Source organism: Delphinapterus leucas, chromosome 21, assembly GCF_059928025.1.
Source record: "Delphinapterus leucas isolate spDelLeu-1000000601 "Yukka" chromosome 21, BTC_Dleu_Yukka2, whole genome shotgun sequence".
Lineage (NCBI taxonomy): Eukaryota > Metazoa > Chordata > Mammalia > Artiodactyla > Monodontidae > Delphinapterus > Delphinapterus leucas.
Genome location: NC_143149.1, coordinates 21806381 through 21827972, shown reverse-complemented (window position 1 = coordinate 21827972; position 21592 = coordinate 21806381). Strand labels below are relative to the sequence as shown.

At 44.5% G+C, this 21592-nt stretch overlaps 1 protein-coding gene and 1 pseudogene across 11 annotated transcripts in view; both read left to right on the top strand.

Annotated features, from left to right (window-relative positions):
- Positions 1-21592, top strand: part of MFHAS1 (multifunctional ROCO family signaling regulator 1) — a 115261-nt gene that overhangs the window by 44441 nt on the left and 49228 nt on the right. The gene's annotated exons all lie outside the window — the stretch shown is intronic.
- LOC149744439 (nuclear pore-associated protein 1-like) overlaps positions 6145-21592 on the top strand; it is a 28965-nt pseudogene continuing 13517 nt past the window's right edge.

Genomic DNA, 21592 nt, shown 5'->3' with positions numbered 1-21592 from the left:
CAGCCGCTCCGCGGCATGTGGGATGTTCCCGGACCGGGGCACGAACCCATGTTCCCTGCACCGGCAGGCAGACTCTCAACCACTGCGCCACCAGGGAAGCCCCCTAACCCAAGTTTTTTATGGTAATAATGAGCAGCCATTTTGGGAGACTGTGCATATTAACTAATAAAATATTTGTCTAGGTTTATGGAACTGTGGTTAAGAGGTACTGGCCTCTTCCTCTCTTTCTGCTGTTTCTGTTCTTCTGAGTACAGCTCTCCAATGCTCCCCTTCCTTCCCGGAAGATGGGAAGGGGCAGGCAGGACAGGAGTTTGTCATCTGTTGAGCTAGAGGGACATCACTTCATGGGATCACTTCATGGGATGTGTGAGTGTGTATGTGCGGGTTGGTGTATATCCACGGTATAAGTAAATAAGCATGAGTGGGTGTTAAATCCCCATTTTTATAGGAGGAGAAAGTAGAGCAGGTAGGGGTGAAGTCAGCAGCTTGAGAAGCAGACATATAGGCTGAGTCAGGCAGCTGCTGTTGCTGAGAATAGAATTGGGACCTCCTGCCTCCTTTGGGTTAAATGGGTTTTTTTAGGCTATCTTCCCATCTGCAAAGTAAGGCTCTGAAATAGGTCTGGGTATAAATGTTTTTGTGGAAATATAAACAGTTCTGACCTAAAGTATTTGGAAGTGAGGATTCATGCCCTTCTCCCAGAATGTAAATTTGACTCATTAGGGCTAAAAGCAATTATAGGCTAATATAAGAGACGGTTAACAGACTTTGTTCTGCTGTCAGCCACATCAGAGCTTTGCATGGTGGGGGGCGCTATGTTGGCTCTACCCTATTAGGGAAAGCAAAAATAGGAAGCTTTTTCTCTAGACTTGAGCACCAAATCAATGTATGGTTATTAAAAGCATCAGTGACAAATGGCCATGACAGTTGGAATCTCAGCCTTAATGAAGGGCGATGGTGTCCTGATAACCCGAATTTGCAAAGAAACAAAACGCTCCCATTGGTTTTGAAGCCATGGAGACCCGCAAATGCCAGATAGAAAACTGGGTGTGGTCCCTAGGAGGAGGAGCTTCAAGATGGCGGAAGAGTAAGACACACCTTCCTCCCCACAAATACATCAGAAATATATCTACATGGAACAACTCCTACAGAACACCTACTGAATTCTGGCAGAAGACCTCAGACCTCCCAAAAGGCAAGAAACTCCCCCACGTACCTGGGTAGGGCAAAAGAAAAAAGAATAAACAAAGACAAAAGAATAGGGACGGAACCGCACCAGTGGGAGGAAACTGTGAAGAAGCAGAGGTTTCCACACACTAGAAGCCCCTTCGCGGGCGGAGATTGCGGGTGGCGGAGGGGGGAAGCTTCGGGACTGCGGAGGAGAGCGCAGCAACAGGGGTGCGGAGGGCAAAGCGGGGAGATTCCCGCACGGAGGATCGGCGCCGACCGGCACTCCCCAGCCCGAGAGGCTCGTCTGCTCACCCACCGGGGCGGGCGGGGCTGGGAGCTGAGGCTCGGGCTTCGGAGGTCAGAGCGCAGGGAGAGGACTGGGGTTGACGGCGTGAACACAGCCTGAAGGGGCTAGTGCGCCACAGCTGGCCGGGAGGGAGTCCGGGGAAAAGTCTGGAGCTGCCGAAGAGGCAAGAGGCTTTTTCTTGCCTCTTTGTTTCCTGGTGCGCGAGGAGAGGGGATTCAGAGCGCCGCTTAAAGGAGCTCCAGAGATGGGCGCGAGCCTCGGCTAAAAGCGCGGACCCCAGAGACGGGCATGGGACGCTAAGGCTGCTGCTGCCGCCACCAAGCAGCCTGTGTGCGAGCTACAGGTCACTATCCACAACCTCCCCTCCTGGGAGCCTGTGCAGCCCACCACTGCCAGGGTCCCGGGATCCAGGGACAACTTCCCCGGGAGAACGCACGGCGCGCCTCAGGCTGGTGCAAGGTCCCGCTGGCCTCTGCCGCCGCAGGTCCGCCCCGCATTCCGTACCCCTCCCTCCCCCTGGCCTGAGTGAGCCAGAGCCCCTGAAATAGCTGCTCCTTTAACCCCGTCCAGTCTGAGCGAAGAACAGATGCCCTCAGGCGACCTACACGCAGAGGCGGGGCCAAATCCAAAGCTGAACCCCGGGAGCTGTGCAAACAAAGAAGAGAAAGGGAAATCTCTCCCAGCAGCCTCAGGAGCAGTGGATTAAATCTCCACAGTCTACTTGATGTACCCTGCATCTGTGGAATACCTGAATAGACAACGAATCATCCCAAAATTGAGGCGGTAGACTTTGGAAGCAACTGTAGACTTGGTGTTTGCTTTCTGCAAATATTAAAAGCAGCAAGGGGAAAACAACAAGTAACACATAAGGGAATCCCCATAAGGTTAACAGCTGATCTTTCAGCAGAAACTCTGGAAGCCAAAAGGGAGTGGCAGGACATATTTAAAGTGATGAAAGAGAAGAACCTACAACCAAGATTACTACCTAGCAAGGATCTCATTCAGATTTGATGGAGAAATTAGAAGCTTTACAGACAAGCAAAAGCTAAGAGAATTCAGCACCACCAAACCAGCTTTACAACAAATGCTAAAGGAACTTCTCTAGAGAAATGCAAATCAAAACTACAATGAGATATCATCTCACACCGGTCAGAATGGCCATCATGGCCATCATCAAAAAATCTACAAACAGTAAATGCTGAAGAGGATGTGGAGAAAAGAGAACCCTCTTGCAGTGTTGGTGGGAATGTAAATTGGTACAGACACTATGGCGAACAGTGTGGAAGTTTCTTAAAAAACTAAAAATAGAACTACCATATGACCCAGCAATGCCGCTACTGGACATATATCCTGAGAAAACCATCATTCAGAAAGAGTCATGGGGCTTCCCTGGTGGCGCAGTGGTTGAGAGTCCGCCTGCCGATGCAGGGGACATGGGTTTGTGCCCCAGTCTGGGAAGATCCCACATGCCATGGAGCGGCTGGGCCTGTGAGCCATGGCCGCTGAGCCTGCGCGTCCGGAGCCTGTGCTCCGCAACGGGAGAGGCCACAGCAGTGAGAGGCCCGTGTACCGCAAAAAAAAAAAAAAAAAGAGTCATGTACCAAAATGTTCATTGCAGCTCTATTTACAATAGCCAGGACATGGAAGTAAGCTAAGTGTCCATCAACAGATGAATGGATAAAGAAGATGTTGCACATATATACAATGGAATATTACTCAGCCATGAAAAGGAATGAAACTGAGTTATTTGTAGTGAGGTGGATAGACCTGAGACTGTCATACAGAGTGAAGTAAGTCAGAAAGAGAAAAAAAAAACCCGTATGCTAACACATATATATGGAATCTAAAAAAGAAAGAAAAAAAAGATCAGAAGAACCTAGGGGCAAGACGGGCATAAAGATGCAGACCTTCTAGAGAATGACTTGAGGATATGGGGAGGGGGAAGGGGAAGCTGGGACGAAGTGAGAGAGTGGTATGGACATATATACACTACCAAACGTAAAATAGCTAGCTAGTGGGAAGCAGCCGCATAGCACAGGGAGATCAGCTCGGTGCTTTGTGACCACCTAGAGGGGTGGGATAGGGAGGGTGGGAGGGAGGGAGACGCAAGAGGGAAGAGATATGAGGATATATGTATATGTATAACTGATTCACTTCGTTATAAAGCAGAAACTAACACACTATTGTAAAGCAATTATACTCCAATAAAGTTGTTAAAGAAAGAAGACTGGGTGTGGTATGTTTTCATTAGTCATGCTAATGACACATGCAACACATCAGGCACTCCTGAATCCTCGGTGCTCTGGAGGAAAGGGTATGGGGGGGTCACTTGGTTGCCGGAGCTGGCTCTCCTTGACAGGAAGCTGGCATCCCACCCCCACTACCTGCATCTCTACAACTGGTCTCTGCAGAGGTGTTTCTGAAGAACATTCAGCCCTTAGGAGGGATCTTGATGACCTGGACTTTACACTAAGCTTCCACTTTGCCCATAGTAAATATTTTCTCTCCATCACCGAGGACTTACTGGGAATGGAGGACGTGGTGATCACTTGAAGTCTCACAGGCCTGAAAACCTTTGTTTTATGGGAGGCATCAAAACTTCCTATTTTTCCATTTACCTTAGTTTTAACATTCCTGCTAGTGTTTTCACTCAGATTGACTTCCTGCATTTGTTTTTATTTTAAGTGCATTCTTTGGTTAAAGTGTTACGAAGTGAATGGGAAGAGAAAAATAAGGCAAGGGGAAGGGGTACATTATTCAAGAATACAGTTTTGTTTCCAGTTCTGTTTGCAACAGTAGCTAAGTGTTTTCCACTTTCTATTCTTCGTTGTTTCACAACACATTAAAACTCCATTTTTTAACGAATATGGTTAAACGTTAGATGGCAGCTCCACATGGAGAGTTTGCAGAGGCTCTTTGGTGGAATCCAGACCTCACTTTTAGGAGGGTTCACGTGCACCTATGCATTCGTGGGGCATTTATTTGCTGACTGTCCATCGTGTCCCCTGAGACCCAGTGTCCTCACCTGCCAGCATACTACTCGATTCAGTGACAGAAACTTGGCAAATATTAAGTGCCGGAAGAATACTGCATATCAGTATTTGAGATCAGACAATAAAATCTAGTTCCTGTTAATCAGACACCCAAGTCAAAATCATAGCACAAATGAGAAGTACAGAGTCTTGTCAGCAGAATTGGGCATCCTGAAAACAACCTTAGTGAAAAAGGAGAGCAAAGCTGGTACTTTTAGTTCGCTGTAATTCACCTAGCTCTGGAATTTTCTTCTAAACCCGTGAGAGAAACTTACACACGTAACCCTGGGTGGGACTTTTGGACTCTGAAGTACAAAGGTTCTCTGAAGGAGAAGCTGATCGGCTAGAGGTGATTGGTTCCAAGCATGGTAAAACGGTTGATGGAGCTGTCGGGGTGGGTATGGGACCCGCCGGAGGAGGGTGGGGCTGGTTGGAGCCAGTCAGGGAGGGAGAGAAGGAGAGGAGAGAAGGAGATCACATGCGTGTTGAAGGGCCAGACGGATATGTAGTGCAGGGGCCTGGGAATTCAGGGTCTTGCGATATTATTTCTACTAATAAACTTTGTGACTTTGGACATCTCAACTCTCTGGTCCTGTCTCCTAATCTTTAAAATGAGGGTCTGGATTAAATGATTTTTAAAGTCTCTTCCAGGTTAAAAATTCTGCTCTCACTTGGAAACACAGTGTTAGGAAGATACCAGCACCGAAGTATGCTTTTCTAATATGGGAAGTATATTTGGATTGGGTATCAGCAAAAATTACTATTGCTAATATTTTCTAAAATGTATAAAGTGGGAAGTTATTCGAGTGTATTGTGGCACCTGGGTTTAGCTATTTGTGTTTCAGTTAATGGAAGAGGACTTTAAGTGACTGTTAACTTTTACCAAGGGGTGCAGCTCAGAGTTAACAGTTTGTAAGGGCTAACTAGTTTACTAGCTGGTAGTTGCCACAGGATTTACAAGTTCACAGTCTGATTTTTAGTTTTGGTAGCTCCACACCGAGTCAAGAATAGATGATTCACGTAAAATCATCTTCGTAAGAACAGGCATATAATATTGGCTTTTCATTGCTGCTCAAGGGAAAGATTTTAAACTGTTAGGTTGAAGTAACTTAATTTCCTTTGCTTTTCTAAAAGTCTCTACCATCCTGAGAAAGTCTAGTGGTTTCTTCAGAGACCTGGCTGCTTTCTGTCTCAGACTATTTAAGGAAAGTGCATTTTCTCAAAATGGAATTTTTCCTGGGTCACACCAGGCAATCAGGGCTTTGAGCCATAAACCATCTCCTAGGGTTTGGTTCCCTCTGAGAGAGAGGGAAAGGAGAAACTTTCACCCTTGCTAGAAAGTAAAGCTTGTCTACCCCTATGTGTTTGCAGTTTTTAAAAAGGAGTGGTTTATACAAAAGCCTAGCACCCTTGACCACAATAAAGCAGCACTTAGGCTTCTCATTTTGTGTCCAGGAGACACAGATGCATTTTTCAGCCCATGGAAGGCTCTTTTGGTACCAGATTTGGGCAGAATTCTGAGGGAACAATAAAGGTACAAATGTGTGGCTGGGTAAATATCTTTATAATAACCCCACATTTTATATATATATATATATATATATATATATATATATATATATATATATATATATATATATCTTGAATGAAAAAGTAGAATATAATATGTAAAATATTCCTGTATAGTAATATGTATTACTATATGTTACATATTCCTAGATAGTAATATATATTACTATATATATTAATGATTAATATATATCATTACTATATATTATATATTATGCTATATCATTATAGTAATAAATGTTACTGACATAGAATTATGTATACATCTGTAGGTATATATAGATACACACACATACATATATGGGTGGATGAAGGAATAAAAGTCAGTGAACTGTAAACTTTCAGAGTTAATTGTTTCAGAATGCTGTGTTTTCGGTTGTGTATCTTTACCATGATATTTGGGGAAGAAATGCTATACTCAGTCAGTTTGCAGTATAAGAGGAAAGTAAGTGTAATGGTGCTTTGAAATCAGAAGTAAGTCTCCCTCCCACTTCCAAAAAAAAAAAAGGTTGTTTGATTTAACCACTTTTTTCCCCAGCCAGTTTCATGTGGGGAGGCCCACACTGAGTGTGTTTGATAAAAGTAGTTGTGTTTATTTGTGTTAAGTAAACTGTAGGTTGGTGGCTTACTCTAGTTGTCTGCATTTTTTAAAAGTCCTAATATTAGGACAAAAAGCTTTCTCATTTCTCTGTTGAATATTTTACTTATTGGTTAAAAATGAGGATCCAGCTCTGTTATTAGTCAGAGGGCTTTCCATCAATTCATGAAGTGTTTCAGTATCTCAGTTTTCGGTTAAATGGTGAGGGGATTTTGAGTTCCCCGGGAGTTCTGTTTGGTGTTTCACTTGTGTCTCTTTATATTAATGGCTTTCATGTTTATTTCTTTGCTTGAGATGGAGAAGGAAATGAAATTGGATGACTTTTTTTTTTTCATGCTTCAGCCCGACTGGCTCTTTATAAAATGGGGAGTAGAGTCACTCCCTCAGAATGGCTAATGTGTTCAACTGTGTGTAAATTGGGGTCATAGTCCTTTCTTTGAAGAATAGGAGGAGTGCTATTATGATAAACATGCTGGAAATGATTAAAGGTAAAATACGGCAGGACACAAGTGGCTGTTTCAAGCCTTTTGGTGGCAGGTGGGACACCCTCTGAGTCCAACTAAAAGAGACTGAGAAGAAAGGGATCAGCCAGTGCAGCCCTGGCCGTGGCGATAAAACACTAGTCACTGGGTGAATGTGCAAGCAGCCCACTTACATCAATGTCTATGTTGCGTTCTGTCTTTTCTCACCTTTTATCATAGGATGGGGGAAGATATCCCAAAATAGGGAGAGGTATTTGTGTACCGCTTTATTCAACCTGTGTGTGCCATACCAAATATACACCCCCCTCCAACGTCTGTGGATGTTTCTCTTAAGCATGAATGTGATAGGAAGTTGAGGTTATTCAGCTCTACAGGCTATACTGAGTATTGCTTATACTAAGCAGGATATGCCATCAAAGAATGATTTGACTTTAGATGCCTCCTATTTGAAGTGGTTGGGAATAAAAATATTCCTTTCACCATTCATGATCAGGAAGAACTTTAGTCAGTACACGTTTTCTGAAGGGCTAGAATGTAAAGGGAATTTACTGCAAAATTTATGCCATGAGGTGTCTTTATTCAGGCAGTTAACTCATGGCAATTTTAAAGATAGGGTGTTTATATTTCCTAGTGTGTAACCACTCATTGTCTTGTCAATCATGAATTCCTACTCTATTGCGTATTATCTTTCTACAATTTAAGTGAATCCTATCTACTTCTGAGAATCTTTCTCTCTCAAGACATTTCTAACTAGTTTATTGGAAACAAAAACCCTGTGGTTGTTCCTTCCAGGGATGATAAAATACATTTATTGTCAATGCATGAAAGTAGAAAGAAGAAAATAAAAATCACTTGTAATCTCACCAACTCTATGAGAGCTGGGAAGCCAGTGGGGGTACTGGAGCTGAGAAAAAAAAAATTTAAGGAAATTTTTAATTAAATAATTTTAAAGGACCACAGAGGGGATGTGGTGAATACGCAAGGGGGAAAGCAGGGAGGGGAGGTTGGACTTTTGCAGTAGTCTGGGCAAGAAACAGTGGTAGCTTGGAATGCATCCTAGCAGTGGAGCTGGTGAGCAGTGTTCAAATTCTAGATCTGATGGGAAGATGGAACTGAAGGGTTTATTGATAGGCTCTGGGTTATGAGAAAAAGAAGTAAAGAAAGACAAAGAGTTTTGTCCTGAACAGCCAGAATGATGGAGTTGCCACTTACTGAGCTGGGAAAGGCAGGGTGAGGGGGAAATTTTGATGGGAAAAATCAAAAGTTGAGTGTGTGCCCATGTAGTTTTTTTATTACGGTACTTATTCAAAACTTTGTCTCATTCGGTCTCCCTGGTGCTTTTCCACAGGGATAAGTGTGCTTTTATTAATAAATCTCAAGGCAACACTAAGCTTAAGGTATGGAAACTTTAAATCAAGGAAGGAAAAATTCCAGATAAAGATCAGAAAAGGCCAGTGAGGAGAAGCATCCCCAGGCACCTGATAGCGGCCCCAGCAGGAGGGTCTTGTAAAAGGCAATTTAATTAAACTGTAGGCGTCTGAGAATCGTTCTCCAGACAGCCTCACAGAAGCCCTTTATGATCTTTTGTTCGTGCATTAGGCTCTAACTGGGTGTGTTTCCAGGTTTGTTCCAGGTTTGGACTTTGTTACCTGACGTGCTGTGTGATGGGGCTATTATTACTAAAACGAAGTATGGATTTTCCCATGCATCATAGATCAATTCTAATCATCTTTCCAATATTGGTTTGCACTGTGATAGTAGTTTTTTGTTTTTCTTTTTAATGGAACTGTCTCTGCCTTTTACATGAACTAACCTAGAAAACTCCATTATTTGTTCTGATCATGCCTGAGAAAGAATGGCATTTATTTTTTTATTTTATTTTTTTGCGGTAAAGAATGGCAGTTTTGAAGCAGAATCTTTTTTTTTTCTTAAGCCACTTTATTATCATTGCATATGGCTCAAAGCAAGCTTGTTTAAATCTTTAAGGGCAAAAGAACATATGTTCATTTAAAATACCAAGGGAGGTTACAGCTTACTTGGTTTTAAATGTCCTCGTAGTCTTTATTCCAGCTCAAATGAGTTTTTTTCCTTCCTCCTTCATCTTTTATTGTTGTTGTCTTTCAACCTCACCCAAGAGTTGCTTTATTAATGCTGATAGTATTTGGGCCTTCTTTTAAAAATAAAGCAACAACCTAAGTGCCCAGGATTAGAACTTAAATTTGCTTATTTAGCCGTGTTGATGGAGCATCCTGTGCGCCAGGCACTCTTTGAGGGGCTGGAATGCAGCAGTGACAGTCAACACCCCGGCTGTCCAGGAGCTGAAGATCTAGCTTGGTGTGTGTGTTGGGGGGATGGGTAGGTGATCAGTAACCCAGTATGCAAATATACACGTTAAGCTTTGAGTGAATATAAGGAGAGTCAGGACATAGAGAGCGATGGGCAGTGCATGGGATTATCTGAGGAGGCATCTGAGGCTGAGATCTGATCTTGCACCAGCCTCCTGGTTTACGACAGAGAAGGTGGATGGAAGCCAGCCCTGCCTCTGCAGAATTAAAGCATTTTAACTGTGTAGTTTTAGATCTTCTCAGATAAGAAGCCGGTGCAAGGGTCCTGCTAATTTTTAACAGCGACAGGAGTGATGTATGTGCCCGTGCATATTTTATTTGTATTTTTGTAAAGAAACCTGGTTAAGTGCGAATAGAGCCACAGTATTTGAAGAAGGTGGTACTGTTTCCCAAAGGGAACAAATAGCACATTTGAAGCCAGCCTCTGGTGAGAACATCTGTGGGTTATTTTTACCATTTTTAAGAGAGGTAGTCATATTGGGACAGTGATCGTATGACTTAGAATCATATCATTTTTAGGTCTGAAATGGAGGAACTTTTAGAGACTATGTAGTCTGATGTCTCTCATTTCTTTGAATGACAAAGCTGAAAAGGACAAGCTCCGCCCCGGGTTTCCCTGCTGGTTAGTGGAGGGGCTGACACCATGGTCCAGGGTTCTTTTCTTCTCCATCTACCATGCTTTTCTGTGCGATTAAAATCTGTGTCTCTATGCCTTTCAGCAAGATGTCCATGCAGTTAGGGCCCCAGAGAAGAACAGATTTTCAGTTATTTTAAATTGATCCTACAATTATTTATAAAATGTCTCCGCTGTTTATAGTTTGTCCTCTTTATGCATAATTCTGCCCCAGATAATGATAAAACAGAGAAATAACTCTTCAGTTTCTACTTTTCCATTTTTGGTTTGTTTTTACCAAACCTTAGTTTTGACCTTAGTGTAAAAGCTGAATTTAAAAGAAATGCTAGTCTCTCATTTTCAGCCTGTAAGATATGAGTGGATTTGCTAGTGTTGGTGGGGAAGGGGCACGGGGTGACACCCAGGGGAGAAATGACCGTGTCTCTACCTTCCCTTCTCTCTCCTTTTCCCCTTCCCTGCCTTGCCCCATCCACCCTGTATCCATCCATCTTTCACTCTTTCTCTCTCACACAGACCCCCTCTTTTTCTCTCTCACATTCTTATGTGCAAACCTATTTTTGTTTGTTTTCACGTTGGTTAAAACCATGCTGTTGTAAATCCAAATTGCCAAACCACAGAGAGATAGTAGAGATAACATGGAAGGGCATGCAGTATTCTTCTGGCTTATTTCACTTGGTATAATATTCTCGAAGTTCATCCATGTTGTGTCATGTGTCAGAATTTCCTCTTTTTTTTTTTTTTGCGGTACACGGGCTGTGGCCTCTCCTGTTACGGAGCACAGGCTCCGGATGCGCAGGCTCAGCGGCCATGGCTCACGGGCCCAGCCGCTCTGTGGCATGTGGGATCCTCCCGGACCAGGGCACGAACCCGTGTCCCCTGCATCGGCAGGCGGACTCCCAACCACTGCGCCACCAGGGAAGCCCTATACCACATTTTGCTTATTCATTCATCTGTCAGTGGACACTTGGGTTGCTTCCACATTTTAGCTCTTGTGAATAATGCTGTTATCAACATGGGCATAGAAATAGTTCTTTGAGATCTTGCTTTCCATTCTTTTGAGTGTATACCCAGAAGTGAAACTGCTGGGTCATATAGTCATTCTGTTTTTAATTTCTTAAGGAACTGCCATAGTGTTTTCCACAGCAGCTATACCACTTTACATTCCCACCAATACTTGTTATTTTCTGGTTTTTTGATAGTAGCCATCCTAATGGGTGTGAAGTGGTATCTCACTGTGGTTTTGATTTGCATTTCCTTAATGGTTAGTGATGTTGAGCATCTTTTCATGTGCTTATTGGCTATTTATATATCTTCTTCGGAGAAAATCAAGTATTTGCTTAATTGCTATTTAAAATATTTTGTCCTGAATGCATAGCAGGATAACTTATTTGGTCATCTGCATCAAGAATATATAAAGATTGTTATACAGGAGAAACTAACACAACATTGTAAAGCAATTATACTCCAATAAAGATGTTAATATATATATATATATATGAAGAGCTTGCCCAAATTAGCAGAGCACTTGCATCATCGTTTAAGAACTGCAGTCTTACAAACATCTAGTTGCTGATTACTTATTGATAACAGTTTCTATGTCAAAATGCCACATGAATATTTAGAGATGCAGAACTTAGTTATGATTTGCCAGACTTACAGGCCAGTGTTCCTGCATTGCTCTTCCTAACTCAGTCCAACTTGTACAAAAACACCTAAAAAAATTTACATGGAACTATTCTTACTCTCTACATTAGGCAGAATGAAACTCATACACATGTAAAGAGGCAGTAGATAAACAAGGAGACGACTATTACTGTGGGGAAGAAAAAGGAAGAAAGGTTGGTTCACCTACAGAAAAATGATAAAATTCAGAGGAGAAAAGCAGTCAGATTTTTCAGACCCATGTGAGGAGAAAGGGGGACAAAAGAAAGCCAGCTCCACTTTATTTTTTCTCTCCTGAATTAATCTTGCACGTAAAAATTTCGAGTTCATGGATAGACGAACCTCTACACCCAGGAAGTGTTTAAAATAGGAAGCTGGGTACTTTTTTCTAAGAAGTCTAGAGCCATTAATAGTAACAACTTGAAACAACCCATAGAAGTAGACTTTTTTGAGTGAGACACAATCCAGAGTCTGGTACTACTCAAGCTACACCTTTTGTGGGAAACAACAGAGTAGCCTGAAATTTGCATTTGAAACAATAAACTCCCTCCTGCACCAGAGCCTGCACAGAATTGTTCAATTGTGTTTAAAAAGAAATCCCTTACTTAGGTGTTGGGTTTTCTCCTGCTCCTCTTCCTCCCTGACTTGTATATGTTGTTTTAGAGCAGGTACATCTTAGGTCAGAGTTCAGCAAACTTTTTCTGTAAAGAGCTACATAGTAAATATTTTCAGCTTTGTAGGTCATAGAGTCTCTCTGGCAACTTACCCAACTCTGCTGTTGTAGCAAAGTGGAAAAGCAGAGTTGTAGCATCTTGGAAAGCAGCCATGGATAATCGTTAAAAGACTGGCCATGGTTATATTCCAATAAAACTTTATTTACAAGAGCAGGCAGTGGCCCTAGTTTGGTGATCCCTGTTCTAACTAATTTTGGGAGGCCATGGGAAGTTTAATCTCAACGCATGGTTAATGAGAGCTGTCTCCAAATGTCTCAACATTTGGAGACAGCTCTCATTAACCATGCGTTGAGATTAAATGTCTCTTCTCTGTGGTATTTTTGGGGTCCCAAATATTCTTTTTTTTTTTTGCGGTACGCGGGCCTCTCACTGTTGTGGCCTCTCCCGTTGCAGAGCACAGGCTTTGGACGCGCAGGCTCAGTGGCCATGGCTCACAGGCCCGGCCGCTCCGCGGCATGTGGGATCTTCCCGGACCGGGGCACGAACCCGTGTCCCCTGCATCGGCAGGCGGATTCTCAACCACTGTGCCACCAGGGAAGCCCCCCAAATATTCTTAGAGGGTAAAATGATCTTTTAAATTTTTAATTTGAAACCTTATTCAGTGACTAGAATCTTGAGGGAGTAAGAGAGAAAAGCTTTATAAATATTTATAAATGCTAAAAATTAAATTGCTGAGATAAAATTTTGTTCTCATGAAAAGATAATTATATAACAAGTTTGGAATTCGCTCTCAATTTTCATTTCCTTGTGGAAACATCTTCATTGTGAGGAAAATTAGGGAATTAATGAACAAATGTTTCCTGAGCATGAACTGTGGTGTTTAACTGGGCCCTGAGGGCATCTACTGGGACGGCTGTCACATACTTCATGCTCGAAGGCACTTACCATCTTGGAAAGATGCTCAAGGCCCGTGAGAGAGGATATTTTAAAAAATGTGTTTTAACTTTTGGGGGTATTTTATTTTAAAATAAACCTTTTTGAGGTATAATTTACATATAGGAAAAATGCACCTATTTTAAGCCTATGATAAATTCCATGAGTTTTGACATGCAGCCACCATCCCAATCAAGATACGGAACATTTCCATCTTCTCAAAAGGTGTCCCAACCCTCCCCCTGCCAAACCCCAGACAACCATTGATCTGCTTCCTGTCACCGTAGACTGGGATTGCCTGTTCTAGAATTCACGTAAATGGAATCACAGAGTATGTACTCCCTTGCGTCTGGCTTAGAGGTTGCCAAACTTTCTTGGCTCACAAGACCTTTAGAGAATCGGTAATTTTTCATGGAGTCACAAGTCAAAAGCAATACCTAACAGTTCCATTAGGTCCAGAGAACACAGTAGAAGTACTTGGCATGGTGTTCAGTTGTTGCTGTGTTTCCCTCAAAAATTTAAAATACCCTCTGGTACCTGTGAGTTCACCTTGGGGCCCTTGGGTGACATAGTGCAGAGTTTGGGAGCCCGATGTCTAACTGCTTTAACTCAGCATAGCTTTTTGAGATATATTCATGTTGTTATACGTGTTAGTAGTTTGTTCCCTTGTTGCTGAGTAGTAATCCATTTCAGAAAACACCTGGTATATTCATTCACTTGATGGGGGCATCTGAGCTGTTTCCACTTCTTGGCTACTGTGAACAAAACCAAATAAGCATTCGTGTGTGAGTCTCTGTGAAGGCAGAAGCGTATTGTCATTTCTCTAAGAATAGAATTTTTGGGCCATGTGATAAATGCATGTCTAACTTTATGAGAAACTGCCAACCTTTTCCAAGTGATCGCACCATTGCATTCCTGCCAACAATGTATGAAAAGTCTAGCTGCTCCAGTTCTTGCCAATACTCGGTATTGTCAGTTTTAAAAAATTTTAGCCATTCTGCTGAGTATGTTGTATATCTTAGTATCGTTTCAATTTGCGTTTCCCTGAAGACTAATGATGAGCATCTTTGCAAGTGTGCTTATTTGCCATTGCGTGTGTGTGTGCACGTGCGCCTGCACGTGAGTGGTGTCTATTCAGATCTTTTGCCCGTTATTCAATTGGGTTGCTTGTCTTATTACTGAGTTGTAAGATTTTTTTCTTTTTTTTTTTAACATATTCTGGGTACAAGTCCTTTGCCAGATACATGTTTTACAAAGAGTTTCTCCCAGTTGGTGGCTCTCCTTTTCATTTTCTTAACAGTATCTTTTGAAGAAGAATAGTTTAAAATTACAATTTATCACTGTTTTTTGTTTTTGTTTTTTTTCTAGTTAGTACTTTTTTATTTTTTGGCTATCTCAAGGTTAAGATTTTCACCTAGGGCTTCCCTGGTGGTGCAGTGGTTAAGAATCCGCCTGCCAGTGCAGGGGACACGGGTTCGACCCCTGGTCTGGGAAGATCCCACATGCCACGGAGCAACTAAGCCCGTGCGCCACAGCTACTGAGCCTGCGCTCTAGAGGCCACGTGCCACAACTACTGAAGCACACGCGCCTAGAGCCCATGCTCCGCAACGAGAAGCCACCACAATGAGAAGCCTGTGCACCGCAACAAAGAATAGCCCCTGCTCACCGCAACTAGAGAAAGCCCGCACGTAGCAATGAAGACCCAACACAGCCAAAAATAAATAAATTTGTTAAAAAAAGAAAATTTTATTTTCACCTAAATTTTTTTCTAGAAGTTTTATAATTTTGACTTTTACATTTTGGTCTAGGATCCACTTCAAGCTATTTTTTGTGTATGCCATGAAATGAACGTAGAGGTTTGGTTTTTTTTCCATACAGATTTCTGGTTGTTTCACTAGCATTTGTTGAGAAAACTGTCTTTCCCTTTGGAATTAACTAAACCCTTTTGCCAAAAATCAGTTGACCATGGATGTGCTTGTCTGCTTCTGAACTCTGTTCTGTCCCATTAATCTATGTCTATTCATGATACCTTGATTATTGTAGATTTACAATGAGTTGTGAAATCAAGTTATAGAGAAAGATGTATTTTTAAGTTTGATTTCTTTTATCAAACTGTTTTCTCAAATACTTTATTCTGATTGCTTCTGAAAACGAAGTAAGCATATTTCTTTTTAGTCTTGGACGTTAAAGTGACGTTAAAGGCAAGGGAAGTACACTGAGAATACAGCACAGTGATCCTGCTTCAGCACCAACTTTGATGACCTTCAGCCTCAGTTTTCTTGCCTGTCAATGAGAAGCTTTTGACTCCAGAATAGTCTCCCGCAATGTCCCATTTAAATCTAATAACCTGTCATCTTAGATGGATCATAAGCGATTTCCTCTTCTACTTGTACGCTTTTCTGTGATTCAGGTTTTAAAATAGCCAAGCATAAACAATACTGAAAAACAGATAGCTTTGTGGAAACAGTGCCTGACACTAAATAATAACTTAGTACGCTCTTAGTCGAAGTGCTTCAGGAAAATCTTGATGCCAGTGGGACTCTTTCATTTATTTTAGGAGCTTTTACAGTCATTCCTTCCTTAGGCCTTTTATCTTGGTGTTTCCCAAGTCATTAGCTCTTGGTTATTAGGTCCGCAGACCAGAGGCTGTGGGGCTGCCTCTCCTATCAGGGTCCATGGATAAATCCCAGGATTGGAGAGAGCTAGAGGTGGTCTCGCCCCCTGATCTTCAAAGTGTGGTCCTTGGACCAGCAGCCTTGGCATCATTTTGTCAGAAAAGCAGAATATCAGGTTGCACCCCAGACCTCCTGAACCAGGTGTGCACAGGTATGTACCTTCAAGGTTGAGAAGCACTGATCAGGCTGGGCGGTGAGCATCGTCTCTGTGGCCTTCGCACCAGACTGTCTGGCCTCAGGACACCTCTGAGGGTGTAACCCCATTAGAGAACATCTGTTCCATTTGTGGATAGTTCTGTTCAAGTTTCTTTTTACTCCTACTCTCCATCAGGCCTCCCATCTGCATTTTCAGGTAGGAAAAGATAGAGAAAAGTAGAAAGAAGGGATGGTTCCTATATTGTGAAAGTCAAAACATTTCCAGAAATCTTCAGCAGACTTCTGCTTACATTTCATCGACGAGACCAACTGTCCCACGGCTCCCCAGACCTTCAAGGGGACCTGTGTAGGCAAGAACGAGGCACACGGTCTTCCCTGACACATCCCCCAGGGTTCTGTAGTGTGGAAGTCTGTGTTACAGTGTTTCTGGAAGGTGCCTGAGAAATGGACAACAGTAGTCACCTCTTCGGAATAGGCTGGCAGTCAGAAGTAAGAGGGACATTTATTTTTCACTTTATATTGTTCTTTCCTGCTGAGAGGGTTTTTTTTTGTGGTAAAGGAAACAATGTGTGTAAACTTTGAAGAAAGGAAGTTGACAGGAAGTTGACAGAACCCCTTGGGTACAGCTGTCCAACCAGTTCCTCAGAGCCTGGGGACTTCAGCCTCAGCTGTAAGATGAAAGGTTAGATTAGATCCTATCTTGGACTCCTGGGTCTGAGCCTCTTCCAGTTAATTACACAATCTCCAGGAACCAGAGAAGGGGATTAAGAGTCAGCTCCTTGAGTCACAAAAGAAACCTAGCATCTTGAACAGGTTCTTATTTAGACTTTGTTATGGGCTGAATTGTGTTCCCCCAATCCCCAAATTCATATGTTGAAGTCCTAACCCACACTACCCCAGAATGTGACTGTATTTGGAGAGAGGTGATAAGGTTAAATGAGGTCATGAGGTTGGGCCCTAATCCAGTATGACTGTGTCTTTATAAGAAGAGGAGATCTGGACACAGACACACACACAGAGAGGACCATGGGAAGACACAGGGAGAAGACAGCCACCTACAAGCCAGAGAAGAAACCAACCCTGTTGACACTTGGATTTCAGGCTTCTAGCCTCCAGCATTGCGAGATAATCCTTTCTGTTCTTTAAGCCACCCAGTCTGTGGTACTTTGTTACGGCAGCCCTGGCAAACAAATACAGTTTTCTGTCCCTTTAAACTTTTGTGGGGATAGTTTTGTATTTTGCAGAATTGCCAGGATAGCTTGAGATTGCACTGGACTTGGTTACTTCAGCTAGTCCTGTCCCCAGGGAACCTGGAAGTACGGAACATGGGCTGGGAGCAGAGCTGGGTCTCTGGCAGGAAGAAGCACGTGTCTGTTACCGTGAGGCCAGCGCCAGCCTCTCCCCAGGGCCTCATTGCCACGCACATCTCGCTTCTGGGTTACTTGGAACCCCTCCTTCAGCTTGCTCGCCTCTTTTCTGATCCATCTTCTATCCTTGACCTTCAAAACCAATGGATGCTCTCCTGCGCTCTTGATTTTTTGCATGGCCTCTGGCTGAGAAGTCCATCTTGACCACAAATAGTTTTGCCTTTTAGGGAAGATCTGCACCTGTGCAGCTGGTGAGATTCGAGGGCGAATCCTGTGTTATAAGAGTTACCTTATGATACCTATTGCCAAGAATATATTCTACTTTTGATGAAGCAGGAAGGAGTGTGTGTGAGTGACACACCCACACACCCACACCCACCCACTGGGGTCTCACACCTTCTCCAACCCAGCACTCTGTCTGAGCCGGATCTTGGCCTTGACGGGGGCCGAAGGACTCTGAAATGGCCTGCAGTCTTCCAGTTTAAGGGAGACTCGATCTTTCCTGGGGCTTGATGAGGGCCAACTTTCTGAGCCGGAGTGGGCAGCGACTGCCAGGCACCCAGGCGTGCCCTGGGAGGGACTCTCAGGCCTGCGTTTCTAGGAGATGCCCGGGTGACTGAAGGTGAGCAGAGGCTGGCCTCGGGGCACTCTGCTCCCTGCCGAGCCCCTCAGGAGGAGGCCTCATTTGTGAGTCTTTGCCAGCCTGCTTACCAGTTTCTTCTCCTGGAAGCAGAGAGCATGGGTAGGATGGGGCAGCCTGGAAGGGCAGCGTGTCCACCTTGCAGACACACTGGTGGTGTCGGAGCAGAGAGCCCGCACAGATGGAAATATTTAGGTCCGGCCAAGTGGCATGTAGCTGTGAGATCCTGGAGGATACCGTACTGATTGTGGCTCAGTGGGGACTGAAAAGGACTTCTATTTATATGGAAAATCAAATCTCACCACTTTTTCTATGATTTACCGTTGTTTTCTCACGCCAGGGAGATTTGCCGTGATGAGGACAGAGTAACAGGCCTTTCATGCAAGCGCTCAGCTTTCCATTGTGCCCGACACTGCTGAGCTCTTTGAAGCCCAGGGAGGCAGACGCATCTCTGGGTGGAGCGTTTTTCTGGCCGTATAATTTCATCAGCCCTGACTCTGCTCCATGCTAAGCATGAGGCTGAGCTCGCAGATAACACTCCTCTTGGTGCTAGTGGGATTCAGTACCTCGTGTGGAAGCAGGGGGATGGATGAACTGGGGAAGTGATGGAGGGTGGCTGTGGAGAGCCCGGGACATGTTTGTCTGCCTTATTTAAGAGATTGTTCTACTTCATGCTGCATTTGCGAGGCGTTTAACTTGAGAAGCCTAGAAAATTCAGTAGAAAATACATTTTCACAGTATTTTAAGCTGGAACAGACTATTTTAAGCTGAACAGACCCTGGAGATGAACCATTTCAGCTTCTTCCTTTTGAAGCTGAAGGCCTGAGGCCCAGAGGAGTCGGGGTTTGCCAGGAACTGGCAGGGACTTAGCACAGCACCAGGGTCAGAACCCAGGGCTCGATGCCACCCAGGCTCCTGGCGCCTTCCCTTCCAGCAGGGATGCTCACCCGGCCTTTGCAAAAGTGTTTCCCTGGATACCAGAGGGATATGTTGTTAATCTTAAAGCCAAGGTTTCAAAAGTGTTTTTCATAATAATTTATTAGAGCTACATAATTCGTGGCAAATAATAACATAGTTAATGCACAAAATGGATACTCTCAATAAAAGCCAATTATTAATTATTATGTTCTGGAGCTCCAGTGGCGCAGTCGGTTAGTGCGCGGTACTTATATAATTATTATGTTCTGGTAAGAGCTCTTGAGCTAACTTAAGGGGAAAAAGGCAGGATTGTGTGAAGAGTAGAGCCATCCCCAGGATCCAGGGAAGCCCCTGTGTACCAGGCTCTCTCTGTGTCTCCCTCATCCCGCCGCCCAGTCTGTTGGTACCCGCGGCCCGTCATTCTCTTCGTCCATCACCCTGTCTCCTGTCTCCAGCCCCCTGACCCCGACTTGGCCCCCTCTCCCCGCCTCCATCCCCCGTCTCCCCTCTTGGGTTCCCTCGCATCTTCTGCCCCCCACCTCAGATGTGGTCGCCCCTCAGTGCCAGCTCCGTCTCTCGCTATGGACTTGCCCCGTTTTCCCTTCTGCCCTCAGACCAGCTTGCTCTGCAGCACACACGTGATCTGAGTGACTGTGCCCGCCTCACTCTGCTTCAGTCACCCCTCCCCACAGACCAGTTCTGTCTCTAACCCCACTTTCCAGTTCCCAGGGAGCCCTCCGACACACCTCCTCCAGCTTTTCTCACCGGGCGGCGTGTTGCTGCCTCACTCAGGAATGGACTGCCTGTGGCCAGGTGGCCGGCCCTGGTCTAGTTCTGGGGCCGGGGTCCTGGGGTCCTCAGGAGCTCTGGGGAAGGAAGCCGGCCTCGTGCTAAACACTTGTGCATATGTGACCTCATTCAGTCCTCACAGCGACCCTGTGACGTATCGTCCCCAGTAGGGATGTGGAAACTCGGGCCCAGGACCGGTAAACCCATTGACTGGGGACCCACGGCTGATGGGCAGCCTCCAAAGGCCGTCCTGCACCCTCCTCCTCCTCGTGCTGGGCTGTCCTGAAGTTACTCAGTGGATCCTTAATAAGTCAAAACGCTCTGATGCTAAGTAAACGCACTGTCTTTTGCATGAGTTTGGATGTTACTCCTAAGGCTTCTGAGTTATCAGTACGGGCTTGATATCGATAGGATTTTATAAAAACCTCACTTGAGCCCCTCGTGGTATCTACCAACAGCTTCACATGCTTGGGATCCAGGAGGATTTCTTTGATCTAGATCAAGTCCTTGTAGAAACACCTAAGTAAGATTTAAACATCACTCGCTGGTTTGCAGCATTTTTATTAATTTTATTTTATTTATTTTTGCTGTGTTGGGTCTTCGTTCCTGTGCGAGGTCTTTCTCTAGTTGCGGTGAGCGGGGGCCGCTCTTCATCGCGGTGCGCGGGCCTCTCACTATCGCGGCCTCTCTTGTTGCGGAGCACAGGCTCCAGACGCGCAGGCTCAGTAGTTGTGGCTCACGGGTCTAGTTGCTCTGCGGCATGTGGAATCCTCCCAGACCAGGGCTCGAACCCATGTCCCCTGCATTAGCAGGCAGATTCTCAACCACTGCGCCACCAGGGAAGCCCAGGTTTGCAGAAGTTTTAAAAGCTCCTCCATCCCTTTTAAAGAAAGTGTGAAGCTCGTGGAAATCAAATTTGAATAATGAGTGGTGATTGACTTGTCTCTTCATAACCGCTGGCATCAGGAAAGATTTCATATGGACATGAGAACTGTATGCCTGTCTGCAGCGAGGTGAACATTCCTGGACTATCCTCCTTGCTGAACAAAGGTTGTAAGTACTTCGCTGCATTCCGTGAAATTTGCTGTGATGAAATCTAAGAACCAGGCGGTGCCGGTGGGGAGAGGCTTAGTAGTAAGTGACCTTCCATTTCCACTTCCTCCTCGTTATTTGACCTCCTGCCACAGGGGCCTTGGAGGCATCCCGTAAGGGAAACCCCTAATCCCCCAGCAGTGCATTCCAGCTCCACCTGGCAGCTGCTTCCTCTCACACCCAAGGCCAGGCAGGCAGTGGCCTCGGACCTCGATGGGCGGCCAGCGTGAACGCATGTGTGACTGACGCCCAGATCCGGTCCTGTCCTGACTCAGCGTGTTCTCGCATCTCCTCAAGGGAGGAGAGCTAGGGAAGGATGCTGAAACTAGAGGCCTTTACTTGCTGGAGAGCTTTTCTCTGTCACTTGTGCTACTTTTTCTTAATCAAATGTATGCTTTGGGTTTGTGAAAGCTTCCAGTAGCTTCTCCTACTAGATTGTTTAATGCCATGATGCAAATGGCACCTCGGCTGGAGTCTGGAATCACACTTGACACTTGGCCAGGGCCCAGATTCCCTGACTGTCCAGCAGGCTGAGGTTTGCCACAGGG